This window comes from Erpetoichthys calabaricus, chromosome 6 (genome assembly GCF_900747795.2).
Source record: "Erpetoichthys calabaricus chromosome 6, fErpCal1.3, whole genome shotgun sequence".
Taxonomy (NCBI): domain Eukaryota; kingdom Metazoa; phylum Chordata; class Cladistia; order Polypteriformes; family Polypteridae; genus Erpetoichthys; species Erpetoichthys calabaricus.
The window spans coordinates 123,019,224-123,037,257 of record NC_041399.2 but is presented as its reverse complement, the minus strand read 5'-3'; the positions used below and the strand labels follow the sequence as shown (position 1 = coordinate 123,037,257).

The 18,034-nt window shown below is 36.1% G+C and overlaps 1 protein-coding gene across 1 annotated transcript in view; it reads right to left on the bottom strand.

Moving 5' to 3' along the window:
• The window catches only part of LOC114653530 (uncharacterized), a 146,461-nt gene extending 129,064 nt beyond the window's left edge, over positions 1-17,397 (bottom strand). The window contains exon 1 of the mRNA XM_028803899.2: positions 17,231-17,397. The gene's annotated coding sequence lies outside the window, so the exon portion shown is untranslated. The remainder of the gene's footprint in view (positions 1-17,230) is intronic.
• Positions 17,398-18,034: the final 637 nt, after the last annotated feature.

Genomic DNA, 18,034 nt, shown 5'->3' with positions numbered 1-18,034 from the left:
AAATTATGCAGCATCCATCTGTGACACCTGGCAAAAAGAGATATTGGTACACACACTTGTTGATTCTATGCCTCAGGTCACTAAAATATTCTACTCAAAAATTAACATTTTTTTTTTTTTTTACTTTGCATTGTTTTTAGTGATGGGAGAGAAAATCTGTTTTCATGGAGAACGGCAGTCACAAAATTTCTGATGCAACAGGCTTCACTGGAGACCCAAACTAAACAGCAAATAATGTCAAGAAGTCCATGAAAAAAAAAATCTCATTAAAAGTATTGCATAAAATATTATTAAATAAAACACTTCCAGACAATGCCCTCATGCAGGACAAAGAAGAAAGTTTAATCTGCATAAATCGTTTTGAACTGATGACCTAACTCTCTTCATTCACTGGCCCGGAGTCATGCTCAGAAATAACTCCTTCATTGGTTGCTATGGTGCATCATGGAATAGAGTGAGAGTAGCATACATTTAGAATTACAAATAAAAAAGCAGATAAAAACATTAGGTGGAAATTATGCCTCATAATTGTGCTTCAGCAAACAAGCAGAAAGTCAATTCACAGGTGCAACTTCACAAATTGCCGAAAAAAACAAAGCAGTTCTTCAAATGAAAAGCTTGATCTTATTTGAATGTGATCCATGTGCTACATGACAGCATTTTCAAGAAGTGGTTAACAATAGTTTAGTAAAAATACATGTGAATTTGACTTTTACACTGGATTTGAAAGACAGATGCAAACAGAGATTTCTTTTACGAATGTTTGATATTATCCAGTATTGTTCAATTTGTATTTCCATTGAGGCTCTTTGTAATCAAAAAAACCTGTCACCGCTAATATCCAAGAAAACACAAATTTACCTTTTCTTTTTTAAACCACCACAATATACAACAAACAATATATAACGCCAATAAAATGACTACTATTACATATAGTATTCCTTTAAGTGACTTTACAAAGCTGTTTTCTTTCATTTTGATCAATTTTAACTTACTTTCTCCTAAAAACTGACATTTCTAAATGTTCTGTGTAATACTGATCTACTAACTGCCTTCATATCGTAATCTACTTTAAATTAATTACTTTGTATTGTTGATGATTTATTTATATTTCTTATATGAACATTATTGGAAAAATCAAAAAGCTTATGTGGCGAGTTTTAAAAACAGTACACAGAAAAACAAAAAAATAAAATTGATAATTGTTGGAGCCGGTGGGAAGGACTCATCAAACTTTTTAAGTAAACAGAAATATAACTGGAAGAAAGTGCACACAGAGCATGTTTCAAAACATACTAAATGTATACTGGAAAGTTGTGACACAAAAGCTTTAAAAGACTATAACGTTAATGCAGTATTTGATCACATACATATACACACATACATATACATACACATATATACACACATATATATACAGTTAGGTCCATAAATATTTGGACAGAGACAACTTTTTTTCTAATTTTGGCTCTGTACATTACCACAATGAATTTTAAATGAAACAACTCAGATGCAGTTGAACTGCAGACTTTCAGCTTTAATTCAGTGGGGTGAACAAAACGATTGCATATAAAATGTGAGGCAACTAAAGCATTTTTTTTAAACAACATCTAGGTCCCGATCCAGGACCAACAACATCTAGGTCCACCGCCAGTACGCAGCCGACGATAATGGGGGCCTTCGGGAAAGCAACAAAGTACAAAAGGGACAGTGTCCGTTGGAAAACCTGTACTGATGCAGTGACAAAATACTTGGCGAAGGAAATGGTCTCTTTCCACACAGTGGAAAAAAAGTCCTTTATGGACATGGTAAAGGTCCTAGATGCCCAGTACGAGCTGCCTGGACGGAAATATTTCTCACAAACAGCCGTCCCACATTTATATAGCAAAGTTAGAGACAATGTTCAAGTGCTGCTGTCAGCGGCAGACAGTTATTCCTTAACAACTGACATGTGGTCGTCAGTTAACATGACACCATATATGTCTCTGACTGTCCATACTTTTACACCTGACTGGAAACTTGAATCCAAATGCCTCCAAACTACATATTTTCCTGAGAGTCATACAGTGGACAATCTTGCTGCTGCGCTCAGAGCTGCACTTCAGGAATGGCAACTTGATGAGAAAAAACTTTCAGCCATAACCACTGACAACGCTGCCAACATTCATGCCGCAATCAGGTCCCTGCATTGGCCGTGGCTATACTGCTTCGGTCACAATCTAAACTTGGCTGTCACAAATGGATGACCAGAGGCAAAAAACCGAGCGCGCCCTCGGACTATGCCGTAATATTGTCGGGGCCTTTTCACACAGCTGGCAACGTAAGCATGAACTCCACGAGAAGCAAGTGGACTTGGGACTCCCAAAACATAGTCTCATAACGGTAAGCATAAAACGTGCAGAGAGTTCCTCAGGGGCAGGGGCTCAAATATAAAAAAAGGGGCATATATATATATATATATATATATATATATATATATATATGCTTTGCATCACATAAATAAATTATATTGAAAAGTAGGCTATATTAAAATAGAAAACCATTTTTTAAATTGTAATTTTTTTCCTGTATTTTTTATCAAATAAATGCAGGCTTGATGCACATAAGGGACTTATTTAGCCTAAAGTAAATGTGCATGCAAATTTGACCAAATGGAATAATATACATTAATGGACTTATTTATTTATTCATTCATTCGTTTATTTAGGCCTATTTATTCATTAATTCGTTTATTTATGCCTATTTATTCATTCATTTGTTTATTTAGGCCTATTCATTCATTTAATCGTTTATTCATCATTCATTAATTAATTCATCCATCTATCCATCTGTCGGCAGGACTGCGCAACTCGCTGGGGCTCCAAAATGGCAATGGTGGAGCGCATCCTCGAGCAGGCCCAAGCGATCAGACACGTCCTGTCTGATGACAGAAGGAGCAGCCTGTCCCTGACCTGGCAGGACATGGACGTCTTGAAAGCTGTTCACGAAGCACTGAAACCAGTCGGTGACTTCACTGATATTTTGTCAGGAGAAAATTATGTGACCAGTTCCTGTATCCTCCCCATACTACAGCTCTGCAGGGACAATGTGTTGGCTGCGTCAGAAAATGACCTCCAGCTAACAAAGTCAATCAAAACTGGAATTCTAACAAAGCTGGAGGCCAAGTATGAATCCAATTCAGTGCGCAAAATATTGCGAAAATGCACTTTCCTCGACCCTCGTTACCGTGGAGGATATGAGACGGATGACAACGCATTGGCTGAGACCAAGGCTGAATTACAGGCTGAGATCGTGAGCTTAGAGGCAGCAGGTCCAGTGGCCATCAGAGTGGAAGAGGGAGAGGCGCAACCTGCACCCTCACGAAAAAAGATGACTCTGGGAAGTATGCTGCAAAAAAAATCTTGATGCAATGGCAGGTCCCGTCGGCATCGGCACCGTAGAGGACCGAGTCGGTGCTGAAATAACAGCCTACTGTTTGCAGCCAGTTACTCAAGGAGACGAGGACCCACTTCTCTGGTGGAAAAATGCTGCCGGGCATTTTCCCCAGATGTCGTGAGTGGCACGAAAGTACCTGTGCGTCTGTGCCACAAGCACACCATCGGAGCGGGTTTTCAGCACCGCAGGTAAAGTTAAAGTAAACATGCTGGTTTTTCTAGCGAAAAATCTTGACTAGATTGATGCCACTTGCCATTCATTCCTATTCGCACTGTGTTTATTTTTATTTATTTAATTGATTCAGGTATTTTTATTTGGTTTACGTTAAAAACAATATTGGAAAGAAGTTTTTGTTTAGGACTATTGCTTTGCAATACGTTTTATAATATGGATGATGTTTATGTTAATTCAACTCTGGTTGACTGTTGTGGGTCTATTTGCACTTTTTTATAAGCTGCTCTTCTTTGTTATTAAAAGTTGTTCAGGTGGTGTGATTTAATTTAATTGATTTGTGTGCGCGTCGCCGCGCGAAAACTGTTCTGGATGTTTATGTTAATTTAATTCTGTTTGACTGTTGTATTTGCATTTTTTTATAAACTGCTATTTGTTGCTAATAAAAGTTGTTAATATTGTTCTGCATGTTATTTTGTTATTGTTTCAGTATTAGTGTTTGATATTCAGTTTCTGAACGGTTTAGGCACAAGCCAACAGTTTGGTGATGCTGTCTGCGCCTTATGTCACATTTTTTTTATTATTCACGGTAATACCGTATACTGAGGTAAAATAGGGAGGAGGTTTGACGGTATCAAAATTTGGATACCGCCCAACCTTAATATACACACATACACACACACACACACATTTCAAAACATAGTCACATACAATCTATCTATTATAAAAAGAAATTCTGTCTCCTGTCCTGATAGTCTACGATACGTGATCTTTCTCGAAAGATAATTTAATGACCCGCGAGACGAAAGAGACCTGCCACGGTGCGTCTCACGGGAACATAGAACGAGAGTCTTGCAAGACACACCCTACATAAAAGCAATATCAAAAAAAATAAATCAGTAGTGTAAAGGCAGTCATGCAGCACACACAGCTCCAGGGCTCTCAGTGCATATAAAGTGTATAAGGTCATTACGGTGGAAATGAATAGGATAGAAATGAAATGAATAGGGTAGAAATGAAACATCGACGATTAAACGAAGAAGTGCGGAGAAAAGAGACTCAAATGCGTTGGACAGAAAAAAGAGCAAAAAAGAATAATCGAGGTGCAAATTCAGAAAATAAGGAAAGTAATTATCAGCCCGGAACAAGTGGAATTGAAAAAAAAGCATGTCCAATCCGGCTCAGAATTAAATGACAGTGAGTAAAAGAAAGTAGAACTTCATAGAGACGTTTACAAACGTTGACGCTAAACACATACAGAGCAGGTTAGAGACTATGAAACCAGGGAAATTAGAAAGGCTCTAAAAAAAAAAAAAAAAAAAAAAAAAGTTGGCACTATACACATGTGGAGAAAGTTAAAGGATATGAAAGTAGGAAAATTAGAAAATATAAAAAAGTAAAGATCGCAGTAGCGCAAACAAACAAACTGCCTCATTTAACTATGCACCAGTCTAACTTTGGTTTTGCACAATAATTACTACACTATTGCACCTTAACACTTCATTCTACTTTATTTTGCTTATTTATTATGTTCTACTATACTGTTATCTTTCGATCTATGACTTTTTGTTAATCGAACATGATATTCTTCTAACTTTGCACAGTTTTTGATAAGCGGATCAGGATGCATTTCACTGAGTGTTGTCCTTTATAACTACGCATGTGACAAATAAAGAATCTTGAGAATTTCAAAAACGGAGTTTACCGCACATGCATTTATTGGTTCCTTTGTTAATGTATATATATTTATCTGTCTGCTTATTTAAAAACCTAAATTTACACCAGGAGTCAAAAACGTTCTGTCTAGCCCTTGTACAAAAACGTAGACAAAAGCTGGGGTATCACCTTGGTAAACCCATGTACTTTTGGAACTGTGAGAGGAAAATAGCACGACTTTACAGACAGGACTCCAATGCAGAACTCTACTTACTTTTTTTATTAAATGCTGATGATGTAGATCGTTTTGTCTGTGCTGAAATTCCAAACAAAGAAACCTATCCTGACCTCATTAAAAAGATTCAGCATATTGGGACTTGCAAGATTACAAATATTGTTTTTACAGAAGTTCTGAAATAAAAGTGAAACTAATGAAACAGCAACAATTCAAAGAAAAAAAAATTCTTCAAAGTCTGTATCCAGAAAACCAAATATGGGGGTTGGCGAGCGAAGCGAGCAGGGGGGCAAAGCCCCCTAGTAATTATAAATTGATCTGAAAAACATGTAACAAATATATACTATCCATTAAATTTGACAACTAATACTGCCTCCTGGAGAAATGAGCAGCTGCATTTATACAGAGTGGCTCTAAGAACTGTACCAATTTTAAAAACTACTGCATAAAATTATTGATTATCACCCTTGAAGTATACAATTGTAATCACTGTTGACAGGCCAAGGAACAATTCAGTTTCAGATGAAATAGGAAAAAAAAATCATATTTTAGGGCTAATTTTTCAATATTTCTAAACAATATTTTAAACCTTACGTATGGTATGATAATTTGCCGGATTTTTAAGTTCTGAGCGATCACGGCATGATTCCTTAAATGTATAATGCATTCTAATTTATTGAGGGCTACTTCAATATTCACAAAAAGTTTCAGCATTAAGCAAACCAGGAAAAAACACACCATGAATTTTCTTAATATTCTGCCTTATGTAAAAAGCTCAAAAAAACCTAAACAGTTTGCTACCCAGTCATTCCCTTGTCAATTAAGCAGCATGGAAAAATTATTTAAGCAAGTGCTCAATTGATGGTAAAATTTTTAAAAAAATGTCAGGATTTTCTTATTGATCCTACAATCCAAAATTAGTTAAATTTAACAACTCAATTTTAAATATTTATTGTATATCTACTAAATTCACACTCAGATGCCAGGTTATTAGGCAGATACCTCATCTTCATACAAATTCCACATTCACAAAACATACTTCATGCAATAAGTGTGTTGCATAAACCAGACTCTTAATGTTCAACTGAGCATTGGAAAAGGCAAAACAAATTACCTTAGTAACACTAAATGTGGCACGATATTTGGTGCTAGCTGTGTTGGTTCTATCAGCTCACAAAAGCCTGTCATCATGAGATTTTCACACAAACTCTTTTAAAAACTACCAGTGAAAGGGGAACCTGTGGAAAATGACAGTTTGTGTGGATCAGGGGCCCAAAGGAGAACTGTACAAGGAGTCAGATGAGCCAAAATAAGACAAATCACATCCAGATTCAACACTGGTGTGCACAACGTCATCTAAGAATTCCCCACTTATCAGAGTTTGCCTTGAATAGGCTTCAACAACCAAAGACCAGACCAGGTACCAAAGCTATCAGTGAGCACAGAAGCATCAAAACTGGACTACTGGGGAATGGTCAGATATACCTAGGTTACTGAAAGAAGGATCAGAATTTGGTGAAAACGACACAGGTTAATCAAGAAATTATGTTTGACTTCAACAGTTCAGTTCCAGTGGAGGCAGTGTGATGGTTTTGGAACTGGTTTCTTTGCATGCATTAGGGACTTGATGCCCACTGAGGAATGTCTGAATGACAATGTGCATCTGAATTTTATCACAACCATTCTTTCAGGCTAAACTCTATTCACACTCAAATGGGCACTTCCAGCATGATACTGTACCAGGCCTAAAGGCAAATGACCAAAAGTTTCCAGGAAAATAACATGGAGTTTTCACAGCTTCAGTGGCGTTCACAATCCCCAGATCACATTGCCAAAGGGCATCGTTGGAATGATGAGGAAAGGGTTGTTTGCAACTAACAAAAAAAAGGTGTGAAAGGTGCAGCCAATTCTCAATGTATTGCACAGCAGCCTTGCACTGCTCAGTACTGGGATGAGATGATACACTGATCCGCACTACAGAAAGTTCAAATAAGACTAAAGTAAAGAATGATGACAGTGAGTGGCAAGAATTAGTTTTGCAGTGACCATATATATTTAAAATAAACTCTGCTGGACAATCATGAGATTAAGAGTACAGTAGAGAGGTCCAGAAGAATTAATGTATGAGGCAAAAACAAAATACTAACAAAGAGAACAGAAGATAGGCAGTTCAGGATACAAGACCAAAAAGCAGAGACTACATGACAATTCCAAAAACAGATGAAGAAAAGTGGCAGGGGAATTTAAATGGCAAATAAGATTTGCTGCCAAGTGCACAACAAAGTTTTCAAGGGTTAAAGAAATACTTCACTCAAAAATTGTTTTTTATATATTATTTACCCATTGTACTCTGCAGAGATAGGCAATAAACCTTTTTAATTATATTATTATTAATGATAGCATTCCTCGAGATTGGGGAGAAGAGGGGTCAAGCTACCAGACTGAAAATAATGGTAGAGGTCTAACAGTAGGGATGTTCTGATCGATCAACCATTTATCAAAACCACCTGATTTTCATTACAAAAGACTCAACTGGTAATCAATAAATTGGCCAATCACAGCCCCTGCCTTTCTAAGCTTTACAGTAAATTACTTGCAGTGCTTCTTTACACAAGGTAACACAGTAGTTGAGCCAGCGTGGCTTTTTTTTTTTTTTACCCCCTTTTTTTGGAACTTCACGTAGTATAAACAAAGAGCAGCAAGTCAAGGCTTTTTTTTTTTTTTTACCACACACACTATTTACGTTTAATGAAGGAGTGTAATAAAATGACAAAGAGGAATCAGAGAAGTCCTCCTGTACAATTAGACAAACAACAAGAAAAACTACTTTAACCTCCTTAACATTACAGCTGAGCATCACTCGGGCCGTAAAAACAGTACTAAACGTGTTAGTCCCAAGTGTCAGTCAGGCAATGGTACAAATGTGCCTTGAATAATACCCGAGGTTTACTTGGGCTGTAAAAGTGTGAACGGCATTAGTGCCGAGCATTACTTGGGCAATGGTATAGGTGTGTCTTGCATAAGTGTCAGGCCAGAGCGTTACTTGGGCAATAGTGTAGCCATGTCTTCTCCTAGCCTCATAATAGTGTCTCATAAGAAATGTCTCTCATCAGTAGTGATGACAAGGTGAATCTGTCTTCAGGTAGTAAAACTGAAACAGTGATTGAAACCAAAAATGATTCTAGTGAATCTGAAAGTGACGTTTGTCTCTCTCACACGTGTGCATTGTGCTGTCCATATTATTGTTATTATTTGTACTGTTATTGTACGTTTTACACTTCTGATTTTGTACATAAGTGTTTTTCACATTTTACATTAGAAAGATGAGAACTAATAAAAATTTCATTTTTCAAGCACTTTTTACATGGTTTTTGAGGAAAAACTTAACACTAAGGAGGTTAATAAATTCAGACCTTTGTTTTACTCTTTAATTAAAACTGGACACATTTTGTCTTAGTGTGGACCACAAGCTTATGTTAAGTACTGCAGCTTAATTTTTTAATTGGAAAAAAAAAAGAAAGTAGAATTTAAAATTGCTGCCTAGTAAACAGCAGGTGTTTTAGCTTAACAGTAAAATGCATTTTTTGATAAGATTGTTAGAATTGTGTCTTCTTGATAAACATCATATGAACATTTAATACATCTGAGGCTTTTTTTTTAAAGAGTATGTATTATGTTCTTTTATTTGTGTGTGTCATGCAGTATGAATTTTGGTAAGAAACAAGTACTGCATTAATAAAATGGTAATCAATATTTATAATTACACCTCAGGAATTATGAATGTCTAGCTGGTACACAGTTGAAAAGTAAATATATTTTAAATGAATGTAAGGTAATTGTATATTTTAGCAGCAAAAAAGCTGCAGTACAATTAATGATTAAAAATGGTTAAAACCCTGTAAATTCATTTATATTTACATTTAAGTTGTGTTTAATTGCCAATATCAACTAATTGACTAAAAACCTACATTTTTTAATTAAACTTTATTTTAGGTATGTTAGAGAAAAAAAATAATATGACAATTTATAATTATGAGAAGTATTTTATTTTTTATACCATATTGATTATGGATAAATATTTTTGTACATATTTTATTACTTGAAGTATGTATTTGAAGGAAAATGTATTTTAGTGTTTTTATGGTCACTGAATATTAAGCCTACAGAATTTAATTTTGTTAATAAAAATGAACAGTTTCATTATAAGAATACCAATGTTAACACTTTAATATAGACCAATAACACTTCTGTATCTGGTTATGCAGGAGCGGAGTGTAAAATACCTTTTTTTAAAGTAATAAAGAAAATTAAGATTTGAAATGGTATTGAAATCGGCCAACCCAGTAACATAAAAATCGGTGATTGGTATGAGCCTTAAAAAAAACCTGATCGGAACATCCCTATCTAGCAGATGCCTCAAAGGCAGCGACATCCTTGCATTTAAGTCTGAAGATTACAGGTGCATCTCAATCATCAAAAAATTTATTTAATTCAGTAATTCAATTCAAAAAGTGAAACTCATATTATATAGATTTATAGCTAATGAAAACCCAAAATTCAGTATCTCAGACAAATACAATATTGTGAAAATGTTCAATATTGTAGACTCATGGTGTCACACTCCACTTAGCTAATTATCCCAAAACACCTGAAAAGGAGTCCTGAGCCTTTAAATGGTCTCTCAGTCTGGTTCAGTAGGCCACACAATCATGGGGAAGACCACTGACTTGACATTTGTCCAGAAGACATTAATTTACACCCACCACAAAAAGGGTAAGCCACAAAAGGTCATTGCTAAAGACTGTTCACAGAGCATATTAATAGAAAGTTGAGTGGAAGGGAAAAAATGCAGCAGAAAAAAGTGCACATACAACAAGGATAACCGCAGCCTTAGGAGGATTGTGAAGCATAGCCCATTCAAGAATTTGGTGGAGATTTACAAGGAGTGGACTGCGGCTAGAGTCAGTGCTTCAAGAGCTGGGACATGGGATACAACTGTCGCATTCCTTGTGTCAAGCCACTCCTGCACCAGAGACAACATCAGAAGCATCTTACTTGGGCTAAGGAGAAAACAGACTGGACTGTTCCTTAGTGGTCCAAAGTCGTCTTTTCAGATGAAAGTAAATTTGGATTTAATTTGGAAATCAAGGTCCCACAGTCTGGAGGAGAGGCACAGAATCCAAGTTGCTTGAGGTCCAATGTAAAGTTTCCACATTCAGTGATGATATGGGGAGCCATGTCATCTGCAGGTGTTGGTCCACTGTGTTTTATCAAGTCTAAAGTCAGCGCACAGCTGTCTACCAGGAAATTTTAGAGCACTTCATGCTTCCCTCTGCTGACAAGCTTTATGGAGATGCTGATTTCATTTTTAAGCAGGACTTGGCACCTGCCCACACTGCCAGAAGTACCAATACCTGGTTTAATGACCATGGTATCACTGTGCTTGATTGGTCAGCAAACTCGCCTGACCTAAACGACAAGAGGAAGATGATAGACACCAGACCCAACGATATAGATGAGCTGAAGGACGCTATCAAAGCATCCTGGGCTTCCGAACACCTCAGCAGTGCTACAGGCTGATCGCCTCCATGCCACTCCACATTGATGCAGCAATTCATGCAAAAGGTGCCCCCGACCAGGTGTTGACTGCGTACATGGACATACCTTTCAGTAGGCCAACATTCCTGTATTAAAAATCACTTTTTATTGGTCTTATGTATTATTCTAATTTTCTGATACTGAATTTTGAGTTTTCATTACCTGTAAGCCATAATCAGCAAAATGAAAAGAAAAACTCATTCTTTGTGTAATGAATCTATATATGAGTTTCACTTTTGAATTGAATTACTTAAATACAGTTCGTATTAAAGAGGTTAAGCTTTTGTGATTTGGTTAATATGCTGGGTTGCACAATTAAGAAGTCCCAATCCAACTGGATATGTTTACAGATACTACACAACACTCAACTCTCTTACTGCAATTATTACATTTTATCATTGCCTTCAATGGGGGCAAGTGGATAGTTTTTGTTAATGTTAAAAATGGCTGTTAAAACCAGTGATAATAATTAATTCTTTTTAAAAGCTGAAAGTATTAAAATCAAAGTCCTCTTCACATTTTTCCCCAAATGTATTCAGTTTTCAGTAATTCTGTTTCTTTTACTGAATGGATTTTACAGATGTGTCCATCTAAATTATCAGAAAGTGAAATGCCTTCTCAATGTACTCAAAGGTCTTAATTCTACAGTTTATTCTCCTTACTACACAATTCAATACTCATGAAATTCTCCAAGTTGAAAAAATAATGTTGTAAAAATGTATTTTAGTAAGGCGTAGTATAAAATAGTAAATTAAAAAATAAAAGACATATAACCAATAGCACACCCATGTACACTAGTAAAAGAGATGGAAACATAGGAATCATTTGGTCCTGCAGCAGCCACTCAGTCTAAAAGAGTACTTTTAACATATTCCTTTCCAGGATATTAATTTTTATGCACCAAGGCACATTCTGGGAGAAGCCACCTATATAAACAAAAAATGCAAATTATAGAGGAATATTTCAAACAAAATTAAATAAAATATACAAATGCATATGCAAACAAAAGTACTGTGAAATATGACAAATAAAAACAACCATAAACCAATTATTTTTGAAAAACCCACCCTCTCAATTTGGACAGGACATAACAGTGTTCACTTCAAGCCACACTTCATGTTACTTGAAATAAATAATAAAGACATAAATAAATAAGCAACTTAAAATATTTTACAACACATTTAATTACCATTGTGCCTTCATTTATTTATTGTCACATTTCACAACATATTTTTTTAAGTTTGTATGAAACATTCATCAATAGCAAATGAATGTGAAGGCTTTCAAACTTAAACCCATGCATACTTAAAGAATGCATTTAACCACAAATACAATTCCTTCAGGCATTTTATTAGTATCAATGCCTAAAGAACAGATTATATTGAAAGATTCAAAAGACATCATCTGTAAACCATTAGGCATATCTGAGCAGTCACTCGTAAAAGGAGATGTACCTGAGGACTGGAAACTTGTAAATGCAACTCCAAAATCAAAACGGGAGACAAAATGGATAATGACAATTGTAATTGCCATTCAAAATTATGGAAACTATACCAAAAAATAAATTAAAAAATACTTATATCAACATAACATGCTAAATAATGACCAGAAAGGGTTTATGCAAGGAAGATCTTGCTAAACCAATCTTAAGATTTTTTTGAAAGAGCAACTGGAGTTCACAAAAGCAAACATTTTACTTAATTTACTTAAGACTTTCAAAAAGCCTGTGATGCAATTATACAGCAAAGACAAATTCTAAAACTGGAAGCTTAAGGCATCAGAGATAACCTATAAAACTGGTTCAGAAGTTGGTTAACCTGCAGGAGACAGAGTACAGATAAGAGAATTACCCGTGTTGAGTGAGGTCATCAGTCAATTCGCTCAGGGAATCTGTCCTAGGACCGTTACTTTTCATGATTTACATTAATGACAATAAATTATGCTCAGATTATATAACACACAAGAGAGACTGCATCTGCAGTACTGTGTGTAGTTCTGCTCACCATGCTACAAGAAACACATAGTAGCACTTGAAGATGTGCAGAGGAGAGCAAATGAATGTATCCCAGAACTTAAGGACATGTACTAACTATATCAGGGGACTCCAACACGTAACTCATGAACTGCTGGTAGCTCGCAACCCCTTTTTCAAGTAGCTCGCCAAAGGGTTAATGAATCCTACATAAATCTGAAAACTTGATTAGTCAAATTAAGGGTGGCCGATCTTTCCAAAAAATCATTTTACAATCCTTTTAACACAAAATCACGATCCATAATCTGAATTGCAATCTATCTTTTCAATGTGGCATACACTTATGAGAATACCCAGACTCAAACTCATCAAGACCTAAGTAACACTTTTTTAACTATCAAACAAAGTTGAATTCAATTGTTCTCTCGTTCGCTAGCTAAATGGAATTAAGGAACATGCCCCGAAGCTGGCGAGTGAGTGAGGAAGGCAGGATTCACGCAAATAAATAGGTACTGCAAGCAAACTATGATAAATAGCGAAATGAGAGAAGTCGCAAAATCAACCAGAATGTTCAAACAAATTATAGAAAAAAACCCAATGTAAATCTGTTGAGTAGTTCTCTTGTGAAAAACGGGACAGACATACAAACTGAGAGACATTAGATTTTATATATTATATATTAGTAAACCTTCAAAATAATGTGCAGTTAAAGTCTCAACAGCATTCAGCTTAGTAGAGCCAGATAACTACAAGAATCTTCGCAGCCCTGAAAATGTCTGCTTTGTTCGGGTTTGTTGTGAGTCTACCTTTTCTGACATAAATGTCATGAAATGAAAGTTCAGAACAAGACTGACAGATGAACATTTAAATGACTCCATAAGAGTGAACCTAAGTGGCTACTCTCCACCATACACCTCTCTCGTTGACTCCTTGCAGTGCCAGTCATCTCACTAACTAAAAAACACATCACACATGCAACTGGACATGTGAATACTCTTGTGAAGTGAAACAGTGACATGTAACAAAATGACAAATGAATAAGTAATATCTGTGTATTTGTAATTGCATTGTTTTGTTTTGACAGCATTCATGTTTTTAACTCAGTAGTGTGAGAAAATACATTCAGACATACAAAATGCACTTGCAGGTGAACTAAATATTTTTTGTGATGTTTTAATGCAAAATGTGAGTTGTGGACACCAACATTTTGTAAATGTTCAGGCAAAACTAGCTTATTCAGTTTGTTTGGGTTGAAATAAGCTATGAGAATAAACGTTAGAAAACATGAGTAGCTCTCGACCATTTTCATTTTGCAAAAGTAGCTCTCAGGGCAAAAAAGGTTTGAGAACCCTGTTCTAAATAGAAATATAAATTAATAAATACTATTGTGAATGTGACAAAGAAAAAAAAAATATAAAATATGAGCTTCAGCTCAGGTTTGACAAGTTTTTAATTTAAGCCACATTTAATCTTGTGTTTAAAGGAATATTACAAACAAACAACTAAATAAATGAGGAACAAAAACATTCTTTGAAACATTTATTTATGCTCACTTTTCATTTTCTTTATCTATTGACAGTTTGACATCAGGACAGTCTGGACAGTTTGACATCTGTGGCAGAGCAACGGGCGCTGAGCAGGCTCCTGTCATCATGGAGAATCCACTGCATCCACTGAACAGTATCATCTCCAGACAGAGGAGCAGCTTCAGTGACAGACTGCTGTCACTGTCCTGCTCCACTGACAGACTGAGGAGATCGTTCCTCCCCCACACTATGCGACTCTTCAATTCCACCCAGGGGAGTAAACGTTAATATTATACAAAGTTACTGTCTGCTACACCTGGATTTTTATCACTCTTTAATATTGTTTTTTATCAGTATGCTGCTGCTGGAGTATGTGAATTTCCCCTTGGGGATTAATAAAAGTATGTATCCATCTATCTATCTAAGTATGTATCCATCTATCTATCTATTGTCCCATTTCACAGCACTTTTGTTTGTGCATTTATTTACTTTATCGGACGTATTCCTCCATAATGTCCTACTCTGACAGACTCCGATAATTAAACCTGTTCAGTCACGGAGTAGACTGCGTTGTGACGTAATCAAAGGCACTGAGAAAGTCGATAGATCCCACAGAATTCTTCCAATGTTGAATAACGTATTTAAGATAGATAGATAGATAGATAGATAGATAGATAGATATAAATTTATTTATAAATTTATTATAAATCTATCTAAGATAGCGCTCATTTGTAAGAAAGGTTTCTTAATGAGCATATAATTGAAAATTGCTTCACTTTCACATTCAGTTTTGTTTGGAGATGTGTCTGCTCTACTCATTGTGTTTGAAAACAATTATGGGTACAATCTTCACTGGAAAAAAAAGCTAAAAGGAAAATGACCAATGAAATGAATCATGGGGTGTGAAGTTTTTCCAAAAAAAACACCAAATATTTCATAATTTCTCAGAATAAGAAAATAAAAAGGTCTCCTTACTTCACAACGAGATCAACTAACAGTAAAAGACTGTGAAAATGGTTGGAATAAAGACATTCAACCACAAATTCGCAACCCCCTACACACTACACCCACCAACAAAGGACTGAATTTTTGAACCTCCAGCTAATGCTGTCTATGCATGCTACAGTGTCACTCATATGGACTCTGCACCTGTATTAATACACAGTTTGATAAACTTTATTACAATCTTGTATTTTGTGGGGATTGTGTATGTGACACAACTGGACTTAACAGTCCAAGATAAACAGTTTGCTTTAATAAACTCATCCGTACCTTTCAAAGTTGCACATTTCAAGTTTCTTTGAAAGGTGCAGGCTGGTTCAGTTTATTGTACCATTGTACTTTTAGATTATCAGAAGTCTAAATATTGTCTGTAGGTTTCAAGGCCAGAAGTTTATTTAAATAGCTAAGCAGGTTGCCTGGGGCAAACAGAGAGAAGTCTGAACTGCAAAGAAATCTGTTACGGTATCAATGAAAGTAAATATCACAAACTTTATTTTAAACAGTGCAATCAAAGACCATGGTTTGTATGGAGTTACAACATTTAAAAATCTCTTAAACAACACGTCAATGTCATAGACTAAATGTGTAATGCGTTTTGAACATCGAGTGGGATGTGGGACAGCAAGACAACTATTAATTATTTTTATTTTGTGTCACTGAACCAACTATTTGGCGACATCTCAAATCCCTAAAAACAGGCTTGGGCACTTTTCACAAGCATTTGGCCTGCCTTCCGAGGTTTATGGCGTGACCCAGCAAAATACCCATCTCTAAGAGTTTAGAAGAGACTGCAACTGTTGCTCAACGCAGAACATCTCGTCTCGTCTCATACTCCTCAATTTAAGTCAAAGGACATCTGCCGCCCCCTAGCCTATGTCACAATAAAAGTATGAATTGCTGTGATTAGTCTGGAGTTGGCATTTTCTGTAAATGTAGAACAAAGTTTGACCTCTCAGAAGTATATACCGAGACGGGCAATACCTTAAACCGCTCTACATAATATGCAAGTGAAAATGTTGCGTAATTACAAGTCTGTTGTTCATGTTAGGTTCCAAAAAAATTACATTTGGAATAAAGCCTATTTGAATAGGTTTTCGAGAAGCTGTTCGCCTAAACTTTGTTGTTTTACATTTTGATATGTAATGAACACGCGTCAAGTTTATTCTTGTATTACATAGATATTGCAGAGTCAGAAACGGAAGCACACAGAATTCAGTCGTCTTAGGTTTTTTCCTTTTCTTACAAATGTGGGTGCGGTTTCTATCAAAACATTTTTACATAAAGAGTTCGTGCTGCCGTTAGAGACTATAAAAGCGAATGTACACTTTTCAAAGTATTTGCTTGTATTAAAATAATAACACGGTACACACTTCAGTGCAACCAGACATGTGGTACTAAATGTTCCTCCTTAACATGTTGCAACCCCGGTAAGATTATCGTGCTGCTGCAGTATTAGAATTTAACGAGGCAGCGACGGGGTCCTGATACCCTGCAGTTTTAGCAGTTATACGGCAACGCCATAGCTTCGTTTTTTACGAAACATCTGCAAGCAGAGCGTTGTGCGTTTCCAATTTTACGCAGTGTTTTTGGCAAGCCCTGCTTCGTGCAGTGTTCTTACGCGAGAATATGACTTACTGTGCCAACAGCTTTCGTGTCACCACAGGTTAAGCAATTCCTTATTGATATTCAGCTCTTTCTTCTACCTAGAGCCACCCCTGCAAATAGCGGCAGCCATTAAGTCTAACCCTTCTGCGTTGTTCACAGGAAGTGCTTGCTCAGGTGACATAAACGGAGGAAGTGCGCAGTCCCTGTATTTTTTTTTTAAGCTTCAAGCAGGGTGTTAACAGAGAAGTCCTCTCCGCGAGCTTTCTTTTACCTGAGTACTCTTTTACATCGGAGAGGCTGTTTTGTTTGATTGAGTAACACGCATAAGGCTCTGTATGTATAAATGTGCCCTGCTGGACAGGGTTTAAATTCCTGCGATATGCTAAGAGTTCTTCAGCTAATAGCTCTAGCAAATTTTAAAATAGACCGATGGATAAAAGCCAAGTTTATTTTCCCTTTTGTAATTTTTTGTAAATGTCGACAAACAGAATTTCAGAATTTTGCCAAACAAAGCATTAGACACAAATCACAAATAAGTTTAATACATCGTCTCTCAGACTCTTAAATTAATATACCCCTTGGCACGGAATGATTTTTGAAGATGGTACTGCATAAATAATGATCAGCTGGCCAATTATATTAGTGACCAGTCTAACCTCAAGTAATTTATAAATTCGTTTTCTTAATTAACTTTTTTCAGCTACAGGATTATGGGGTGCCAGATCCGAAACTAAATGTAACAGGAGAGTTGATCAGAAAACACATTCACATATTTAACCTGCTGGGTTGTCAAGCTTTTTCATTTTTCAACACACTTTTCAAGTGTTTGAATAA